Genomic DNA, 21,435 nt, shown 5'->3' with positions numbered 1-21,435 from the left:
GCTCAAACCTTACATTAACGAGTTTCGCTCAACAGATTCATAAAATTGAATCAAATTTTTGGGAAACAAAAAATGGGGCATGGTTTTATCAAATATTGTGGTTTATTGACCTTCCACTAGAAAATTTTCTCGAAGCACTCATATCTTGATAAGTTATAATTTTGATATAATTTGTTCTGTCCAATATCAAACTATGCTATCTGAACCAGATATAATCTTGATAGGAGCATATCAAAAACTGATATAATTTAGCTATGATCGTATGGATTTTTTGATATAATTTGAGATATTTTAACATCCTACGAGTACTGAATTATAACTCATTTAGATAGAAAAAAAATAAGTATCAAAATATCTCATTTTGATATAATTTTGTTTTTCCCTCCTGATCGGGGAGCTATATGCTATTATGTATGGAGTGCAAATTGCACTTCAAAAGAAGATTATGTTCAGAACAATTTATTTCTGTTCAGATAGCCAAGCAGCTATCAAATCACTCAGTGCTTCCAGTTCTAGATCAAAACTGGTAATCTCATGCCGGAAAGCAATCGAAGAACTTGCTGAAGGCAATGGATTAAACCTTCTATGGGTATCCGGACATAAGGGAATTTTTGGAAACGAATGCGCCGACGAACTCGCTAGAGCTGGGTCGGAAAAGGAATTTTACAGACCAGAGCCGGCTGTCCCAATATCACCATGTTGGTTCAGAAAGCAAATTCAAACTTGGTCCTCTAACCAGCATGAACGATACTGGGAAGAGTTGGACACTTGCCGTCAAACTAAATTATTTTTAGAAAAACCATCTCCAATCATATCGAGTTACTTATTAACTTTAAATAAATCTCATTGCAGCATCTTGATCAGAGCACTCTCCGGTCATTGTAAACTCAACTATCACATGCACAAAATTCAGCGTGCTAAATCTCCAGTATGTGGTAGTTGTGAATCAGATGTGGAAGATCCCTTCCATCTTATATGTAACTGTCCCTCATTTGCTAGACTACGTATTCGTACTCTGGGATCTTACGCTTTAAGCGAATCTGAGTTTAAGAAATTAAACTTAAAAAACATTCTATCATTCCTTACCGAATGTAGAAAAGAGCTTTAATGCTAATAATCCCTAGTGGAAAGGCTTTATGCCATCTTAAATAGATTGAATTTATTTCTTCCTTTTATAGGTTTTTCAGGTTTCTCAGGTAAATGATGAAATCTTGGATAAAAAAAAAGGCTAGGCACAATTTTCCCGTATGTTTGGATAACGTGCCGCTATTAAGCCTACCCCCATTCTGATACCTGATACCTGATACTACTACTTTTGCAACGTTTCTTTCTCATCACCTCTCTTTCCACCACATTGCTTCCAGATGGCTAAAAATCTGATAGAAGTTGAGTAATATTGACCAATGAGAGAACTGGAAAATATTGTCGCTGGCAGCGATTTAAAAGCTATGATTTTTAGATTTTTATCGCCTTCTTCTGCGAAGCGCACTCGCTTCATCTATTCACAATGTCCTAAATTTCTGCTTAGAATTCATCTCGCCGCAAGGCCATTAAAATTTTATAATCAAAAGCTATGATAGCAGCATTCTGCACTCTTTTGCATTCTTCCGAAAGGTACGAATAAGGTGTCGGGCACTGGCTATTATTGGTGAAAATTTCATCGCTTTAGACATATATAAAATTCATATATGTATTTTGCCTCCACTTTGGTAGATAAATGCTGTTTTCTCAACATCCATATGATCATTCTATAATATATATTGAACGTATATCAAAACAGCATAAGAATACAGCTACAAAAATGTTTGCTGGGAACGATGTTTCTAATGCCGGTTTAAATACAGACACACTGCTCGGTACATTATTTGCCAATATCCTTACTGGCTGATTGTTTCCATCCTGCTTTGTCTTGTGATAAGATATGGGATGTGATTTATTTGATTTCTTTAATCTTCCCATGCCGTTCGCAAAATATCCGTTTCGGGGAAATTTGAGTTGTAGTTTGATTTCGTTCTCCTGGCTGTAAATGTTAACCGATTTTGATGATATTATATTCATTGTGTAGGTAATTTGTTCTTATTACTCAAAATTTTAAAATAAAGTCGATATGTATTACCAAGTTATCAGAAACTGGTTCAGAAAGTAAAAAGTCCGAAAAATCAATTTTATTTTTAAAATGCTCATAACTTTTGACAGCTTTTCTGTATTTAAGTGTTTCATTGATGTTTGAAATCGTCAAGAATCCATCTATTCGACAGTGTATAGATATGTTGGGGTCCAATGAAAGTTTTGACCGCTATCTCAGATCTTCCGGTAGAAAAAAATCTAACTTTAAAAAACCGATATCAATTTTTTGCTTTGCTTAGCTGTATTTCATTTCCCAATGAACCGATTTTCAAAACTCGAATTTCAATTTTTTGAAGTTAACTTGATCATTATTTTCATAGAACATACTTGGTCTGTCAAAATTCATAGTTCTTCAGTATATTGGAATGATGATAAAGAGATTTTAAATGTGCGCTTCGGGTCATATTGACCCGAACGGCATGGGAAGGTTAATTTAAGACAAAGTATGTAATACGGTTTTGCTGGGAGGACAATGCCAGTTATTAGAAAGCTTGTTAGAGCCGGTCCGGCATAATATCTCATATCGATAATTCCACCTCCAAAGGGAATCATTATTGGAGTTGAGTCTGATTTGTGGATGTAGTTTTATGAGATTATCTTTTCATTAAATGAGAAGCTGTAAGATATAATATTTTTTTACTCTTTAATCTTTTAAAGTATGACTTTTTTAATGAGTCTTTCAATAAATGGTGCATATATATATATTGATATAATTTTCATTCGAATAACACAAATCAATTGGTTCGAAGCTGTTATTTCGAGTCTTATGAAAGCTACAGCTCATCAATGTCAAAAAAAAATATTAATAGTTTTATTAAATACGGGATTGCATATTTCTACCAAACAGTTCATTTGATGCCGGAAGGTGATTCTGATGGATATAGGAGATAAAATTTGGTTGAATTTCGAAATTCTCAAAAATAGCAGCGTTTTGTCCATAAACTACCTTCGCAAAAAAAATATTTTTTTTTCCTTTTTTTTGAACATGGTATCAAATTTCTCAGACATGAATGAATAATCACCGATCGTCAATTCATTTTTAATTTTCAAGCAATTTTTAGTGAGTACATAATTCAAAATATCCACGCGATTTCTGAGATCTTTGGATTTTGATTAGTGCTGTTTTAAAACAACACAATGCATGAAAGGGTTAAAATGTTGCCGGAGTTATTCAGCGAAAACAAGGGCGATAAGCTGGATTTCTGATATGATTGATTAGAGCATTTAAATCAACAAAACGGTTTCCATAAATTAAACCACTCTGAACGACCACTCTGAATGACATAACGTCTGCTTAAAATACAAATATCAAACTTCACCGTGAAACATTGATCATTTGCCGGTTTAGAGATGTTTAAACACATTTCTAAATGGTGCTATAGCCAGTTGTTCTGGGTTACCCCAAATATGAAGATTGGACTTTTCCAACCTCAATTTTTTTGTTGTCCGAGCAAATTCGGTGTATGTTATCTAAAAACTCGGAAAATCCGGGCAACTAAAAACCCGGGCGATAACTGGGAAAATTTGGGCGAAACTTAGGATTTATTCAATCGAAATCAAGGAAGAGATCAGATGTATATTTTTTTTCATCAAAATGCATCAGTAGATTCTGAATAAGATTTTAGTTTTTGCAAATAAAGTGAATAATTGAAAAGAATTAATGAATAAGTATTTTTTCTGAATCCCTCTGATAATTGAATCACTCTCGATTGTCTCTATAACCCAGGCAGTTATTATAAAAACTCTGTTACATGCTTCTGAAAATCAATCATTTTCACTGAGCCATGCTTGACTACATTCCGAGCCAAAAAATCAAAGCAGTCAAATTTTCCTTCTTCAACCAAATCATACAAACAATCATGCATGACAACGACGCTTCTGTATTTGAAACACTTTTGCGATACATGATGAAGTAAAAAAGGACGCAGACTATCAGCAACGAACGTCTCGATGCTGATTTCCTTCCCCTAACGACTTTCAACCTTTAGGATCATAACTGATATGTATCAGTTCTGAGCGATCTATGTAGGCTATCAGATGATTTTTTGTTTTTCGTTTTGCCTAGAAGGACAAAATCATGACTAGGTAACCGCAATGAACTGTCCAGCATGTGCTACAGCTTTTTTGAACATGTGGTCCTGGTATTTATTCAGATTTTTCCTTTTGAAACATTAATGATCGTCTATCAATAACGAGCATTATCAACAATGATGCGAGGATAGACGTTCGGGAATGATTGAGGGAGCGACGTTCAAAATGTATCACCAAGTATGTCGATCACCGTTGATTGGCCACGTGACGAATAGCAACGGTAGCCTCCGGTGGGGCATGGTATATCTTCTTGTATCTAGTTAGTGTTGATTTTCGACATATATTCAATGGGTACTTTTACCACGTGCGTATCACAGCACTCGGAGGTAGCATCATTCTAGCTAGAAACCATTCCTGATTGCTTTTCTTGAGCGATTTTCCGACCACTGCTCTGTTAGTTTTGGTAACGGCATCACTACATTTCATAAGGCATTTTTTTTCCTTTGGGGACACGTTTGAAGTATTCTTCCAGGCTTTCCAACATGCTTCTGAAGTTTTCTAGGGTTCTTGTGAGTGCAATGTCTATACGAGTTATTCTTCTCCCAATGGGCTGACATTTCAAATCATAATAAAGCCTTTTCTAAAAAATATTAAATCATAGAACAGAAAATCTGATTCAAGGAATGCTTTACTTTGTAATTGTGAGTACTTCGGATTTCATTTGTGGATTTTTCACCGAAATATTTATTTAGGGAATGAAACAAATCATTTATTTTATGATTGATTAAATCTTTGATAAGAATTGATGATTAATCTGTTGATTTTGTGTTTATTTATAAATTCCACCTGACTAATTAAAAAAAATAGGAACGGACTCACGAATTTCTCAAATAAGATTGAGGACTCCTGAGGCAAAATATTTTTTAAATTCTTCAAAAGTGCTACGAGCTGCATTCAGGGTTCTCCGGAAAGAAGATTAGGTGTTTTTGATCGAGGCCAATCCTGGTGAAAATTTTTCAGGATCCGTTCTTGAATCAATATACAAGGTCTAATTTGATTTGAGAAAATGTAATTTTTTGCACAAAAACAAAAACTCCTGTCACTTTTGAGCACAGCCTACCGAGTCCTTTGAATACTAAAATAGAAATAGAAACAGAAACTAAAACACAGTCAAATAAAGAAGATCAAATATAAAAATTATTCCACTTGTAAAACGACAAAAAGGAAATCAGGAACAAAAAGCAAAAAGTATTTGTTGCATTCGATGTTCTGAGTCTAAAATCTTAAGTTATAATCCAACAATCATGAATATATAGCAAAACCATACGTTCCATGAATCAGTTATCAAAAATAAAATTTTTGAAGAAATGAACAAAGTAAAAAATAATTTGCTTCGTTGTTCTTGGCTCGAATTTAAGAGTGTCCAAAATCGAAAACATTTACTGAACCAGGTATGAGAAAAACCGATGAAAATGCTTCCTTTTCACTTGTCTAATAAAACATAATTCATGCTAATCGAAGTATTTGATTAACGAAACTACTCGAAACTAGTTTGCTAAGTTGGCAACTTCAGCTTATAGTTAATTAAATGGCAAAAATAAAAGGAAAAAATTATAAGAATACTTATCACCAAAAACCAAAAGTTTAATTCTTAAGGGTGCTTAAGACTGAAGAAGATTAATGTTTAAAGTTATATATTAGCAAGAATGTGAATATATTAGGCTAATATATTAGGCAATTACAGCTTAATGTTCTTGGAAGAAAACAAATTTTCATCAATTTTTTTTATAGTTCCTTCCACTGACTGATTCAGGTCCCTATTTGATCAATTGCTTTGAACCGTATAGCACGTATAGATGGGCAAATCGAACGGCGAGCACGTTTCGCAGTTGATGATGTGACGACGCACTTGCATCCCAACAACTTTTGCTGCTTAAATAATCTGTAGGATGTAGGGCCCCAGTTTGAGTTTGCGAATGAATGCAATAAATGACCAATAAATGGTAAGCTACCGCTGTAGATTTTGCATACTAGGTATATGAATTGAACACGATCGGGCGCCTTTAGTGCGACAACGTGATAATCGACGGGCTATGAAAATCAATGAACGCCGGAACAATAAATATAATTATACCCTGTGGGGCACTCGGAGCTGAATGTTGTATCGTTGATGTTTGAGTTGAGTATTAGGAGATACAATCTAGTTAGTTTAAGGTAAACAAACACGCGAGTGAACGCGCGATAATATTGCTTTTGTTTACTTGCATTGTCCGTGTACTTTACATACTCGATATTTTGCATGGTTCACAAATTGACAACATAATCAGTTATTTTGGATATCTCTGCGCGAGGGGATTTGTGTAAAACATTTGAAATTGTTATCTTATATCAATATTTTCACACTTGTTTTAAATTCCTTTGAAGGAGAGCTCGAAATTATTTTCAGGTATCCCAGAAGATAAGGTGTCAAGCACTAAATGTAATCTGATCATCAATTATGTTCCCTACTAATCCACAAAAACTAATTAACATGCTACCGATAGGAAGTAAATGCTGATAATAATAAGTAAAAATAACAATGTGCGATAAGGAATCGTTTTATTAGTCAGTAGTTAGATATACGCAAGTGGCAAAAATGGCTCTTCATTGCTTAGCCTGGTTGTGGTGCCAATTTTGCTACCAAATTCAAATGTCGGTACATTCCCTTTAGCTGCATATTTTCTCAGCAGTGAGTCGTGTCGAATATGGCTGCGATACTTTGTGATTTAAATTATTGGTCGCACTGGGCATCATGAGAAAACATTTCATCTTCAATGGCCTCTTAAAACTTGTCCACTAGACCGCTACTAAAAATGACTTTTTGCTCCCGTATGTTTTTTCGATGCCGTTTAGGTCACCAAGCTTCAGTGTAAAATTTGAGATGATTTGGTTGATTTCTGAGTTAGCGCAACGCGTTTTAATTTTTTATGGGAATTTGTATGGAAGAAGAAATTTTTGCACATTAAATCGTCCAGAAAATTCAAATAAGCTTGAAATGAAGTCGGTCTTTTATTTTTGGTTATGACTATTCTTAAGCTTCATTTTTTGCTAACATGACAAGCAGCTAAGAATTTTATGGAAAAAGTTATAACCACTTCAAAATAAAAAATCTGAATCCATTGAAAAATATTCAAAAATAGCAGACTTTGCTTGCTAGACCTGTTAATAATTGCATGAAAAGTTTTTGAAACCGCTTTATAAATTAATTAATTCTCTGGCAATGTAAAGCAGTTTTTTGAGATTTTTTATTTCCATTCTACTTTTACACACTTACATAGCTTTCAAATAAGCAGTCAAAAGCAATAAAATTAAAAACAATAAATTTTGGATACAAAAATTTTATATTACATTGAATATCTTTTACAACTTAGGTTTGTGCAAAAATAAAGGAACATCTATCATCCAAAAATATATTTTTTGAATTTTCAGAACATGTCTGGTGATTTTTGAATGAAAAATTTTGTTTTCCCATACAAATTTCCATATAAAAATTAAAACTCGTTGCGCTAAATCAGGACTGGATGGATCGCTTCCAACATTTTTATTGCTAGTTCTGGCAGCAAAAATAACCAAAAGAAGTTATGGGAGGTGTAAAATTTTAAGTATTTGAAATTACCATACAAAGCTTGCAGCGGTCTATTGTCCACAGTGTGGTGATTGTCTTACATATAATCAAACCGCTTGTACATCAAAAGTTTTAAGGTTGGCAGGACATCAAATTGACTTGGTCTAAAAAACTAATTGGTTTCACCAATTATATTTAATTTTACAAAAATATGCGATTTTCACCCTACTAAAAAGGGTAAGTAGCAACAAACTTTGTTTTTAATGAAAATCATACGAAAACGTTTCAAAAAATTTTTTTTTTTATATATAGTTGCTATGTCATATCGCATAAACCATAAATTACAGTAATTTTAGGTTTCGTTCAAATTGAATTTTACATTTTTTCAAAAATGTTTTAAAAGAAAATACATCAGGATGCTGCATACATTTGGGGGTTGAAAATTACTACAAAAAAAAATCTACTAGCTGTAATCATAAAAACTAATATTCAGATGGATGTTATTATGAAATTTACAAACGCGTGATGTAAAACAACCATATTCCAGCATACAGAAACGGGATTTAAAAGGTGAATCTTTGATTTGCTTTTTGATGCATTTTAGCCCAGACTAGTAACCGAATTTAAAAAAAAAATTATTTTGAAAAAAATCGGAAATTGTTCGAAAAATATTTTTACACCATCAGTATTGGGAAAGGTAATAAAAGCAGTAAAAATTTTGTAAGTGATATTGCACATCTATATTTCAATTCTAAAATTTTCTATGAAAATAAAAAACTTTAAACAACTTTCTTACGATGTGAGAAACTATGTCATTTTCATTGACCTATCATTAGTTGATCTTTATTACATTATATTTATACATTATATTGAAAAAAAATTGAATGAGTGTTGTGGTATACAAATGTTGCATCTATCCCTGCTGTTGCATGATGCCCCGTTTGACGGTAATTAAAAATGAGATAACATTTAAAGCAAGCCAAAAGAAATCACTTTTTTCAAGGTACTTAGAATTTGAGAGCAGATTTTAACTTTACTCGGGGGGTGCTTAATCGAAAAAATACAATTATTGTTTTTTTATCAGCTTGTTTTCATTATTCAGGGAAATATTTTTTAAAAAGACTTAGTTTTAAGAAGAAGTTATTTAACGCAATTTCTGTCTGTTACTTGATTTATCGGCTTAATCTCTGAAAAGTGATGGCCTTTTTAGACAGATCATCTTAAGAATTTGAACGTTTACAGGCGGATAGAAAGTCAGAAGAAATTAATGATGAAGAAAATGAGCGGGTAGAATTTTATGAATTAATCGGCACTGATTGATTTCAGGTTATTTTGAGTACGTTTTCCACCAAATTTAACAAAACTTTATCATTAGCCTGTTATATTAGATTCATAACTCTAAGAATAATTATAAATTACTGGCAAGTGAGTTACTAAGCAATATTCTTAACTTTTAACTTCTATCTATTATTTATTTGTTTCAACGGTTCAAAACTCATCATTTAAAATCACGACTAACACAGTCTTCGTTATGCCCGAGGCAGGCGCGGTCCTAGAGTTGGCCCTTGGGAGGCTGGGTCATTTTCCAAATTTTCAAAAACCAGTCTTGAATTTAACTGAACAAAATCAGATGTATTTCGAAAAATATGAAATAAAAGAGGAATAATGAAAACTTTAACAAATTTTCTCAATCTTTATTGAACAACCAGCGAATCTATAATATTAACCGCGAAAAAATGTTGATAAAAAATTGTCGTAACTTGTATATCTGATAATTTAGAATTGTCATTTTAAAAGCTCTTTAAAGAATTTCTCGTTATAAATGTCATTTGTCACACGTTGTTGAGAGATGGAAATATAGAATAAAATTCATAAAATTATCTACATTTTTTTTCGTGAGCTCTGAATATCAGTGCTTAGCTTAAAACAAAATTTTTATGATTTTCATTTTTCAACTATACCTTTAAGAATGAATATTGAACTCAACTAAAAACTAAATTTCAAACTGATTAACGATGATTAAATCCTTCATTGGAGTATTTTACTGAATCGTGATCTGGAAATTTAGTATTATTATTTTCAATTTAAAAAACAATTTTCGTTAAAAATTCTGGTTTTGATTTTTCAAATTCTAAAGATAAAAAATCTTCACTCTGAATATAAATATAGTTGAAAATAAGACTATTTAAATCAGTTTCTGAACTATGAAGCTTTTGGAACTTAATTTTAATTGATTTGCTTTTGAACTTCAAGTTTTCGTAAAAAAAAAACCCAATTTTAATTGTACTGAAACGAATGAAATAGTTACAAATTTGTAACAAATAAATCATAGAGAATGTGAAAAAGGTTTTTATTTTGTTCATGTTGGTACCTACACGTAATTCTAAATTTTTGAATTGATATTGTATTATAATAAAAAAAACATGCAATTATGGGTTAATTCTGATAGTTTATACTATTCCTCAGTGAAGAGTCTTAATCATTGCAGTTGAAATAGCCAAACTTTCAGATGCAGAGTATCAAACTTTGAACTGGATTTAAATTGAAAATTTCAACATTATTGTGTGGATGAGCTGAAAGCGGTTTCGGCGATATAATTGGTATCTTGAAATCCAGCAGTGTTAGTCAAAAATCACTAAAAGATCTCCGAAGCCTTGTTGCTGAAAAAATAGTCCACTGATAGCGGGATAGTTTAAATTCTCAAGAAAAACAATTAAAACATAGGCAAACTTATTTTGGAAGGTATTTGCGTCCTAAACTCGATTTCTTTGTCAGATTTTGTCTATAACTTCTTGTTTTGTGGCGTTTTGTAATTTTAAAACTAATCAGTTAGAGTTAAATCGGTCAATTCAAACTGATGCTAACCTATATGAATGACAAAAAAAAAATTGATTCTATTCATTGTCATTTATTCCTTCAACGATGCAGGTTTTAGGAAGAATGCCACTAAGTGGCTGATTCCCGGAAAAAAAATTAACATTTTTTTTTACTATTTAATACATAACATCATGACTAGTGCTAAAATAACAAAAGGAAGCCTTGTTGAGTTAAGTATTTGACTCGGAAAAGTTTGATATATTTCATACCTTTTTTGGTGGCTGAAAAGCATTTTCACTTTTGCTTAAAAAATATTCAAGATTGATTTTGGTTTAAAAAGTTTTCAAAATTCCCGTATTTTACAAAACGAGGAAACATACTTACTTTTATAATTTTGTCGCTAAAAATTCACGGTAAATTACTCATTGTATACAGAAACATTGATCAAAAGTTATACTGGAAACGAGAGCTGATAATAAATTCAAATTTGCATTCAGTGCCTCTTAATAAGTCAAAATCAGTTTTCAGATTCTTTGCATCTCGGAACATGTAAATTTTGTTTTCTTGTGCTATAGTTGTGAATGCAGATTATGTGTTTTGGAGATGAATTTAAATTTTTATCACAAAAAAACCAATTCCTTCATAATTAAAAAACTTTTTTTCTTTTTTGGCTCCAAACACTTATAGGGAACGCAGAAGTTACAAACACACTATCTCTTCTTATGGTTTATTGTTGCTGGAATCTCTTGTGCTTCAACGCATTAACGCGAATTTAGAAATCTTGAATAAGCTTAGCTTAGCTAGCTCAGCTATTAAAATATAACTCCTAATATTTCACATTCGATTTCTGTTTGGCAGTACTTGGAATTTTTTCAAACGGTCATTCATAAAATGAATGTTTGATGTGATAGATTTCAAATCCACCATATGGGAAGAATGACAGCTTGCTGTTAAATTCCTTGGAAAAAAAAATAAAAAAAAAGATAGATTTCAAACAGAATTAGATATAATTGGATCTTGAAATTTAATTTTTAAATTTCTTAACACCAATAGGTTTATTTAAAGTATAATAATTAATATTTGAATGATGTAAAATTGAAGGTAAAATAACTTTGTGCAAGAGAATCTTTACTGATGACATTTTTTGTGTTTTTATTTAAGAGGTTTTCAGCCACAGGCTGGTCCACCTCTAGAATGATGACATTGTGAAGTTTAAACATTCTCGATGAACCAACTGTAACGAAAGAAAAAGTACAGAATTTGTAATTCTTATTTATATTTGAATCTCAGATCCGTATTAGCTTTTTATCTTTAAAGTAAAGTTTTATTTGAATATTTTGTCTTGTTTCTGAATTGATGATTACCTAGTCTTCGATTTTGAAAATATTTTGAAATTTAAAAAAATGCTAATGAGGAACCTTCCGTTGCCCGAATCTTCATTAAAAATGAATATCATGCGGCAACAATTGAATTTGTTTTGTAAAATATTTTTGAAATATTAGTAACTATGTCAAAAAGATAGATTAGAAAGTAAGACTGCGAATTGAAGTCATACGTTTCTTAAGCTCCTACTGGAAAACTGATCACTACAATGGAGAATTTAACTACTACTTAAATTTCTTACTATAAAGGCAAATTAATACTTGAAGGACAAAGAAGGATTTTTTTTATTGTTTCTTCTTTCTGAGCCAATTAAAAAATAAACTGCATGGTGAAGCTAATAAATGTACGACATCAGCAGAGAAAAAATATTGATTGTATTTTCGTGTTATAACCATTCACCCTCCTTTTTGACTATTTCATATGGCAAATATGAAAAAGTCAAAAAGGACTATTTTAAATTTAAATTCAAAACAAAATGAAAAGTTCAGAAGCTCAGAATTTGAAACAAATTCAAAATTGACTACCATTTGCTCAAGTAAATTAAGGGGGGGTGTTTGGTGACTGGTTTATTTCTACGTTATTTTTGCTCCAAAAATGTATGAACGAAAAAAAAACAGTTCAGTACCTACAATTTGATTATTTATTTTTAAGGTTTTTTTTAGACTCATATTGAACGGGATTGTGCCAACGTAAGAACTTAATTACACAGTTAACACACGACGTATTACAGGGCACGACACTTAACGTTCTTACAAAAAAAGTTTTTTGTAGTATTGTTGTAGTAATTTTTGAAGACACATCCCAAAATCTTGGAAATGGTAAACAAAATTTGTAAATAAAGCCTAGTAACAAATGAAAGGAACTTACTTTTATCAGTGGTTACAGGCTTGGATTTTTTTCAAGAGTCTGTTCCAAGAGTTTATTTGATTTGAGCATAGAATAAGTTGTTTTTTTTTTCAAGTAAGTGAAATCTACCAAACTTTTGAAAAAAATTGAAATATTTTAATCATCGATAAAAGTAGATCAAATTTTCAAAAGTAAAAGTCAGAGAACTCAATCCCAAGATAAGATCTTAGTTTGTAAGTTGGCTTTTGAAAATTTGCAATAAACTTAATGTTTTACAATACACCAAGAAAATATAGTGTTTCCTGAATTTTTTTTATCCTGAATATAAGATACATTTTTCTTTATCAACACATATTTTTCATAAAAAATCAATTCCAAAATTAATTTTCTATGTAGAATTTAAAAAAATCAGATCTTTTAATCAAACAAAACATGCAAAAAACATAAATTCTTATTTTTATTTGTGATTTTCAGTCGAATTGTTTTAAAAATTTATTATGATTAAAAATTTTAAATTTACGCAAAATTATAAGTCTGAGTGCTGTGCAAATTCAACACATTAAGGAAAGCAAAGAAATCTTAGCCCGAAAACATTAAACTTGGCTTTAGGGGAGAATGAGGATACTTGATCCCTGGGGATACTTGATTTCTTAGCTATATCTCGAAACTGGAATGTCTTACAAAGATCAAATGTTCTAGAAAAATGTGCCAAAATGAGCAAAATAACAATGCTTGTAGTTTAAAAAATTTTAACAAAATAATTGTTTGAGTAATTGAACTTTGTTTGAAAAATTTCACAAAATGTAACTTGAAGATCTTTTTTCATCACTTTAAAATGTTCCTTACATGGAAAAATTATGAAAAAAATATTCGTTCCAATGTATCAATCGTTCGAGCGTAAAATGAACTTACAAATGCCCTATTTTCAAATCAAGGGAAAACTCTCAACTTTTTTCAGAAAAAGTTTTCTAAAATGTTGATTATGGGTACAATTGATCCCCCTTCCAAACGGCATATTCTTCCTCTGAATTGATCGTTATGATTGCTGATTACAAAATTCCTAATATTTATCCAAAAACTAATATTTATCAAACAATTGTCTGAAGAAAAGAGCAAAAATAATTAATTTTCTCTTAATTATAAAAAAATAGCGCCTTTAAGTATGCAATGTTATTAGCGTTGAGACAAAGTTATAGAATTTTCTTCATATGTCTGCTATAAATTGTGAAATGAGAATAAACATGACCAAAATAGTCAATTAACATTCTATCTTGAGGTTTTGTTGGTTTTTTTTACAAGGATTAGGGCTTCCTGAATAAAAGATCAAGTCTCCTTCAATAGGGGATCAAGTCTCCCCTAACTTCAGAAAAATCGCATTTTTTTTACTCGCACGAAAATGCTTCTAGTTCATCAACGGGTTCAAGTATCGTTCTAATTTTTGGAGCATAGAAACTTGAAGTTACAAGCTGCCAGAAAATGTTAAAGACGGCGAGTTGCTATTTTTTTCCAAAAAGATATGGTGAAACTAAGAAAAGGGGATCAAGTATCCTCACTGTCCCCTATCTATCTCAGAAATCACTGGACCAAATTCTGCAAATTTAGTGTCTTTGAGTTATAAAAATGTTGAGTACAATTTTATAGAATGAAGTTTCTTTATAAAATGTATAGCATTAGAATTCAGCTTAAGAATTTTGAATCTGAGTATGAATATTAAGGGAAATTTAACCTTTATATTGAAAATGCATATGAGGCCCTCAGAGCCGAGTATGAGCGCTAACATTGTCGAATTTGAGTGAATAATGCCAAATGATTCTTCGTATTTCAAACTATATTTGACGATTTTTTTCAGATTATTTATTATTTTTTTTTACTTTTTCATTTTAATGAAAAAATTTTTTTTTTAATATGATAAATGACCAAACACAACAGCTTAAAAAGCTTTAAAACAGAATCCGAAATATGAAATCAGAAAGACAATTTGGATTTTGATAATATGGAACCAGAACCTCCGAAATGAGATCAATCTCATCAATCAATCATCATCTAAACGGGAGAAAATTTTGAAAAACTGTTACAGAATACTGGACGTGGGATTAGTTTTCGAGGTTTAGGCATAAGTTCTGAGTCCAAATTGTTACTCTTGGATAAACATACTCAATCATAAAAATTTGATTAACATTTTGAAATTTTGAGTAGAATACCTCGCTTGCTTTTCCTGGACCCTCATGGGGGGGTTTAACCCCCAAACCCCCCCCGTTCCTACGGCCATGTCATCCCATTGCAATGGGCTACAATGCTCTTACATCATTTTGATAAGGCAATACGATGTTCTAAAGAACGCATAACTTGCTTATTAGTTCAAAAATTACATCAAATTCAAATGCCATTATTGGCATCGGTTTTCATCTCTGAGCTAAACTTAAGCAATGATTCTAAGTGTTTTAAATATATAAATTGCTTCGGTATCCATTTTCTTTTTCTTTTCTTTTAGTCTATAGTTTTAAATAGAGATGTACCGAATATTCGGTCGGCCGAATATCGCCAAAAAACCGTTAAGCCGAATATTCGGCTCACCGAATAGTTGAGCTAGGTATTCGGCCGAATAGGCCGAATAGGCCGAATATTTATGTTTTAAAATTTTTTCAAAACAGAATTCTCAAATTTTTCAACAGATGTTGGATAATTTATTGAATATCCAAAAGTAATGTTGAAAAACCGTCAAAATCAACAAAGATTTATGGTTTCAGATAAACATTTAAGATGTGTCCGTGTATTTTTACTGTAGATAGCTTCATACTTTGATTATCGTTTAGGTATTTCAAATTTTCTTGAAACATCAGGCTTGCCCATAAACCAAATAAAGAATTCGAGAAAAGTCAAATCTGACCGGTATGGCCTCATTTTTTTTTTAAACTTCCCGGATTTTACCCAGGTTTATTCAGATTTCATGCTTGATAAAATTAAAAAAAAAAAAAACAAATATCTTTTTGAAAATTTTTAAATTTTCTGTTACTAAACGATGTTTTGGAGTTAATTTTTTTGGTAAGTACAATTTAAACACTGCTTTTGTAATTCGATGAATACTTTAAATTTCAAGTAATTTTATTTCTTTTTCCTCTTGTATGTTTGAGAATAATGCATAGATCCTGTTAAGATTTTCCCTCCTTTTTAACAAGTTAAAAAAATCGTTAAAACCCGGCCGTGTGTAGACGTGTCGTAGAAAGTATTGTATGCTTAAGGTTAAAGATCATCGTTCTTTCTGGCAACTATTTTAATGACATCTAGCAAAAATAAGACATTCATCTAATTCGATATAAAAACAGCAATTTTAATTAGCTTAACACCTTTTTTTACTTGTTTTGTTCCAGATTTCACTGGAATCCAATCTCATTTGATATAAACGTCCTAGAAACGACAAGCTATCTGATGTCCTTTCAGGTAATGGTGACATGTTGAAAATCAAAGAGACCTCTACTTAAAAAAGATCTGATACATCTGGTTGGAAAAACCTACTTAAAACATTTCCTCTATGTTATGATGGCAGAAATAGAAGATTTCTATTAGAAATAGCAGTAGAAATAGAAGTATTTCTATTGAAAATCAACAGAATATTCGACCGAATATTCGGCCGAATATTCGTTTGGCCGAATAGTTGAAAAGGTCAATATTCGGTATTCGGCCGTTCGCCGAATACCACTATTCGGTACATCTCTAGTTATAAAAATGAACGTTGAAAACAAAGATCTGAATTCTTAACCCGAGTGAATCCGCGTAAAAAAAACTTTTTAATTATCTTTCAGTAACGTTTGTACACAAATAGGTATCTTGGCTCCGTAAAACCAGAAAGTTTGAGCGGTTTAAGTTAGTCGAATTCTGTTTTTTTCCGAATACACACGGTCTACTATCACATTTATCGGAGGGAACCATAATTTCAATTCCGCGCAAACTAAAAGTAGGTAAGTTTACTTTACAATCGCTCGGCATGTTTAAACCGACAAACGCTTGCAGTGCGTGGGGCAAAAAGCAAACTTCGCTGTGGGGGTTGTGGTTCAGAGCAAAGGGTCGAAATTTGGCAGCGCTTGACACGGTTTCAAATGGACGGATGAACCAAACTGGACAGACTGATAGACCTCCGACATCAACAGCGTCTCGAAAGAGAAAAAAAATACCCAAAAGTGTAAACACATTAGAATCAACAGTGAATTTTGTTTTTCTTTACTTTACATTTCAGGAACGGGGGCAGAGAAGGCAGTTATCGTTGGTGCGAACCAGATTGTATGTACTGTCATACCAGGTCGAGTTCATATGTATGTTCGAAGTTTTCAAGTGAGCACAGTGCAAAGTGTTGGAAAGTGATGCTTGCTTGTTTGAGTAATTGGTAGTTTTCTTCGTGCTGGCAGGGAAAAGTTCCTAAGTGGTTAAGTTTTGTAAAGAAAAAATCCAGAAATGTGATGCTCCTTGATAAACTTCGAACGAAAGTTGGCGTTCATAATAAACGAGGGCTTCATTGTTCGGGAGAGCGAAGTTTGTTTTGAAAAGTGTTTTAAGGCTTTGAAATTTTCAATTAAATATTATTTCAGGTGAAGTTCGTTGTAATTTAGTTCCATTTGAGTGAAAATAAGTGTGTCACTGGGTAGATCCCTATTGCAATTTAAATATTTAAGAGCTAAACGTCTCATCATTATTGAATACGGAGAAAACGAAAAAAGTGTGAAGGAAGTCGAGGCAGTTGCTTGCAACCGTAAAGATTTAAAGCCCCATTAAGTGGTGTAGCGATCGGAAGCGAAGAAAGTGCAAGTGCAACACCGGAAGGAGCCGATTAAAAGAAGCAGACTGCAGGATGACTTCCGCCCAAGACAGGAGAGCATCCTTCGCTCGGAGGGCTGAGAGTTTGGTCGAGAGGGTGAGAATACTGAACAAAATATACGAGGTATCACACTTGACCAACGGTGAGGTTCTGGAGTTTTTTTCGTTGCCCCTTTCCTCATTAGTTGAATTCCGGTAGAATTTTTCCCATAGCACGAAGAGTGGTTGCGAGAATTTATTAGAGTGCTTTCCCACTTTGTTCGGAAGTTGTTTTTGGTAGCACGCTTTGAAATAAGTAGTGAGTCTTAGTTGTATCTAAAGTTTTTAGGCGGAAATTTTAAACGGAACTAGACATGTGTTTAAAATCAATCTTCTGCTATCAAAACTTTGCACCACCCTTTAGATGCTTATAAATACCGTTAAAAAACTCTCCCTTGGTTAACGTGATAGCTCCCTCTATGTAGTACATACTCTAGGTTTAAGACTAATATTCTTTCGATAAATCATCATTCCTTGTCCGCTTCGAGATTACATATATGAATTCATGTAGATAAAGGCAAAACATAAGAAAATCTAGGTTTTGGCAAGGTTTTTTTTTCTCAAATTTGAATTTCAAGTCTGTATATTATACTAAGAGTTTTTTTTTAAATTTTTTTTTTAAATTTTAACCTAGGCAATTTTACAGTGATTTTAATATTTGTTTCGTTTTTTTGCCCGAACTATAAATGCGAATGTTGCAAAAGCTTTTTACAGGTCGGACTTGAATCTACTTGTTTTTAGATTCGATTATTCGCATATAAAAAATATTATTCTATCCTAAGCGCGGTGGTCTAGCGGATAGGCTGGCGCGAGTCTGGTTTTGGTATGCCAGGCGTACTGGGTTCGATTCCCGGTATCGGCAAGAAAACATTTGTACAAACATAAAAAATGTTATTTTATCTTCTTTTATTAACGGTTCTGTCTTGTTCTATGAAGCGTTTTTTCATTTACCTATCTTTTAGACACTGACCATACTGACTGGACACTCGATTTCGTTTTCTGGATAATTTTTCCAGAAAAAAACAAAAAAAAATCATTTTTCCAACAGTACGCAATGTCGATTCCAGAGTGCGCATCGATCGATTTGAAGAAATGCTATCCCAGTTAGGAAATGCCACCCAACTTTTAAAATAAAACACGCAATTTCTACGATAAAATCGGGCTAAACAGGACTATTTTTCCTACAGGGCATTTTTTGTCAAATTTTTCAGGTTCGCCACCTGCCGTCGGTATTGCGAACCTGCAAAAGCTGACAACAAAAAATTAGACAGAAAATGGTTGAATTTTTGTTCTAAGAGTCAAGTCAGTGTGGTCAGTGCTTTAGAGGTAGTTTTGGCCTTTCACAAATCTCCATTCACATAATAACAAAACATATAATTTTGACTTAGATTTGAAATGAGAGCAACTGAAATAAGAACAAAAGAATGTTTGTTGAATTTAATGTACAAGGAAATTTAAATAACGCATTTTAATCATTTACAAAAAAAAATAACTATAGATTTTTGAAGAGTGGGATAACATGGGGAAACGTGGGCCACTCTAAATATCTCAGATGTGTGTTGAGATTTAAATATCAAATATTTGTCTATATTAAGGTTGCCAGAATCTTTTCTGCACGTATCTGGGCCGGACAATCCGGGTAATTTTCTATTAAAATCTGGAAAAATCTGGGCATTTCATTTCTAAATTTACGATCAAAAATCAGGGTAAATTTTGTAAAAACCCAGAAATTACTCAAATCAAATCAAGATAAAAAAATTGTCGTAAAAACTCATAGACAGATTTTTATTTGATTTCTAAGCTTCGAAAAAACCTTTCATGATTATTTTTGCAAAATCTGCTCAAAAAATTTTGTTTTGGTGGCTAAATAACAAAATTTTTACAAAACAATTTTTTTTGATTGATTTGCCAAATTAAGTGAAAAAATCTGGGCAAAATCCGAGCATTTTTCGAAAAAATCCGAGACACCGGGCCGCGCCGGACTGTTCCCAAATTTTGTATCAAATATCCGGGGAAACCCGGATAAACTCGAGCAATCTAGCAACACTATGGTAACCCTAGTATAGGTGCAAAAGTGAATGATTCAAAAAAAACTGAATAGACATTAAATGTTTAAAGCACACTCTGATATTATTGGAAAAAGTAGGATAAGGAATCCAAATGAGTTATGTACCTTAAACATGATGCTGAGTTCTCAAAAATTGAAATAAATCATGAAACTGAACTCCAGTAACTTAACAAACAACACAAGACTTGAACATCTAAATCAATTGAATCTGAAAAAAGATAAGATTGAAAACATATAAATACTCATGTTAAGAGAATCACTCAATGATGTTAGCAACTCAACTATGAGATCGTTTTAATTATAATTTGAGAATGATCATTTGGATAATGATGTGCTGAATTCATGATAATTCCTCCAGTAGTTTATAAAATTTTAGTTAAATCAGTTGAAAATGTTTCAATACCGATTTCAAGTATTAGACAGAAATCGGGATGGAAATTTAATTACGAAACTCTGCACTGTCGATTGGTTAAATAAAAGCAACTGCATTTTTTTTTTCAAAAATCGGGAGGAAATGAGTTTAGAATTTATAAACCGATGGAAATTTCCCCTCTCGCGATGTTCCTACTTCGAATGACAAAAGATGAATTTGAAATTTGTTCCGACCTAATAAAAGAGTTTTGATTGCAATTTAGTTAAAATATAAACCTTTTGCAACCAGAGACTAAGTTACAAAATGAATTATTACCTTTTTTATCATCATTTCAGAAACCTTGGACTAATTGAGTTATCAAGATGTTCAGATAAGTCTAGCTTTTTATGTCACATGGGATTACAAAAAAAATCTGACGAAAGAATTTAGATTGTTTCAAAATCAAGTTTTTTAACTTACGCATGCTTTTCCCCTCTGCTACAATTTATTATATAACTAGCTGATTTTACCCGGCCTTGCTCGGGTTCACAAAAGATATTAATCAAAATGAGTCGTTTGATTTTTCGAAATGTTGGAAGCTTTATATTCATCATTTTAAGAAATTGGGCCAATGTTTGGCCACGTAAGTTTTTCAAGTCTTTTAAAAGTTTTTATTGAGATTATTCACTGTGTTTATCGATTTCATTTTTTTAGAAGAAGCTTATAGTTTTAAGGATTATGAATTGAATTTCAAAATAATTTCCTTCTTCTCTATCACAAAAAACTTTAATCTCTTTTGGAGACTATCCCACTTATCAAGATGGATGATCTCCCTGTACAATGGTATATTAAAGTTTTATTTAATTAAAAATTTCTAAAAACACTTCCCAAACTTGTTGAACCATGTTTAAGACTCATATTTGGCATGTTTTCAATTATATGTGTGCTTTTTCCGCTTTTTAAATTTAACACTGTTTTTCTTAAATGCTGAAAGTTGCACTAAAAGTTTCTTGGAGTTATCGAAAAGAAATCATCTCTGAACCGAAATAACCATGTAAATGTTATGGAAATGGTCTTATTTGAGTTCCATTAATTATTTTGAAGAGTGATCAATGTTAAAATTCTTTGAATTCATTTGTTTGAACTCGCAGTACCAAACGGTTTTTTTTCAAAATTGGATGGTAGAATTTAACACATTGATGACCAAAATCAAAAAGTATAAGTAAATTGGCCAATGAAATAGAATTGTATAAAACTAAAAACCTCAGATTGTATTATCTAATCAATTTTCTAATCCCCCATTTAGATTCCCCGGCGGCTATCAAAGCGTTGAAATTGCAGCCTTCAACACATAACTCTGAA

At 32.0% G+C, this 21,435-nt stretch overlaps 1 long non-coding RNA gene across 2 annotated transcripts in view; it reads left to right on the top strand.

Annotated features, from left to right (window-relative positions):
• LOC129756103 (uncharacterized) overlaps positions 1 to 17,732 on the top strand; it is a 52,538-nt gene extending 34,806 nt beyond the window's left edge. Inside the window, exons 2-3 of one of the 2 annotated variants that reach the window (XR_008739393.1) lie at positions 17,040 to 17,102; positions 17,389 to 17,732. This is a non-coding gene — a long non-coding RNA (uncharacterized LOC129756103). The remainder of the gene's footprint in view (positions 1 to 17,039; positions 17,103 to 17,388) is intronic. The other variant, XR_008739392.1, reaches the window with a different exon arrangement.
• Positions 17,733 to 21,435: the final 3,703 nt, after the last annotated feature.

The sequence above is a fragment of the Uranotaenia lowii genome, chromosome 3 (genome assembly GCF_029784155.1).
Source record: "Uranotaenia lowii strain MFRU-FL chromosome 3, ASM2978415v1, whole genome shotgun sequence".
Classification (NCBI taxonomy): domain Eukaryota; kingdom Metazoa; phylum Arthropoda; class Insecta; order Diptera; family Culicidae; genus Uranotaenia; species Uranotaenia lowii.
Note: the sequence above shows the minus strand (reverse complement) of the source record. Positions and strands in the feature narration are given on the sequence as shown.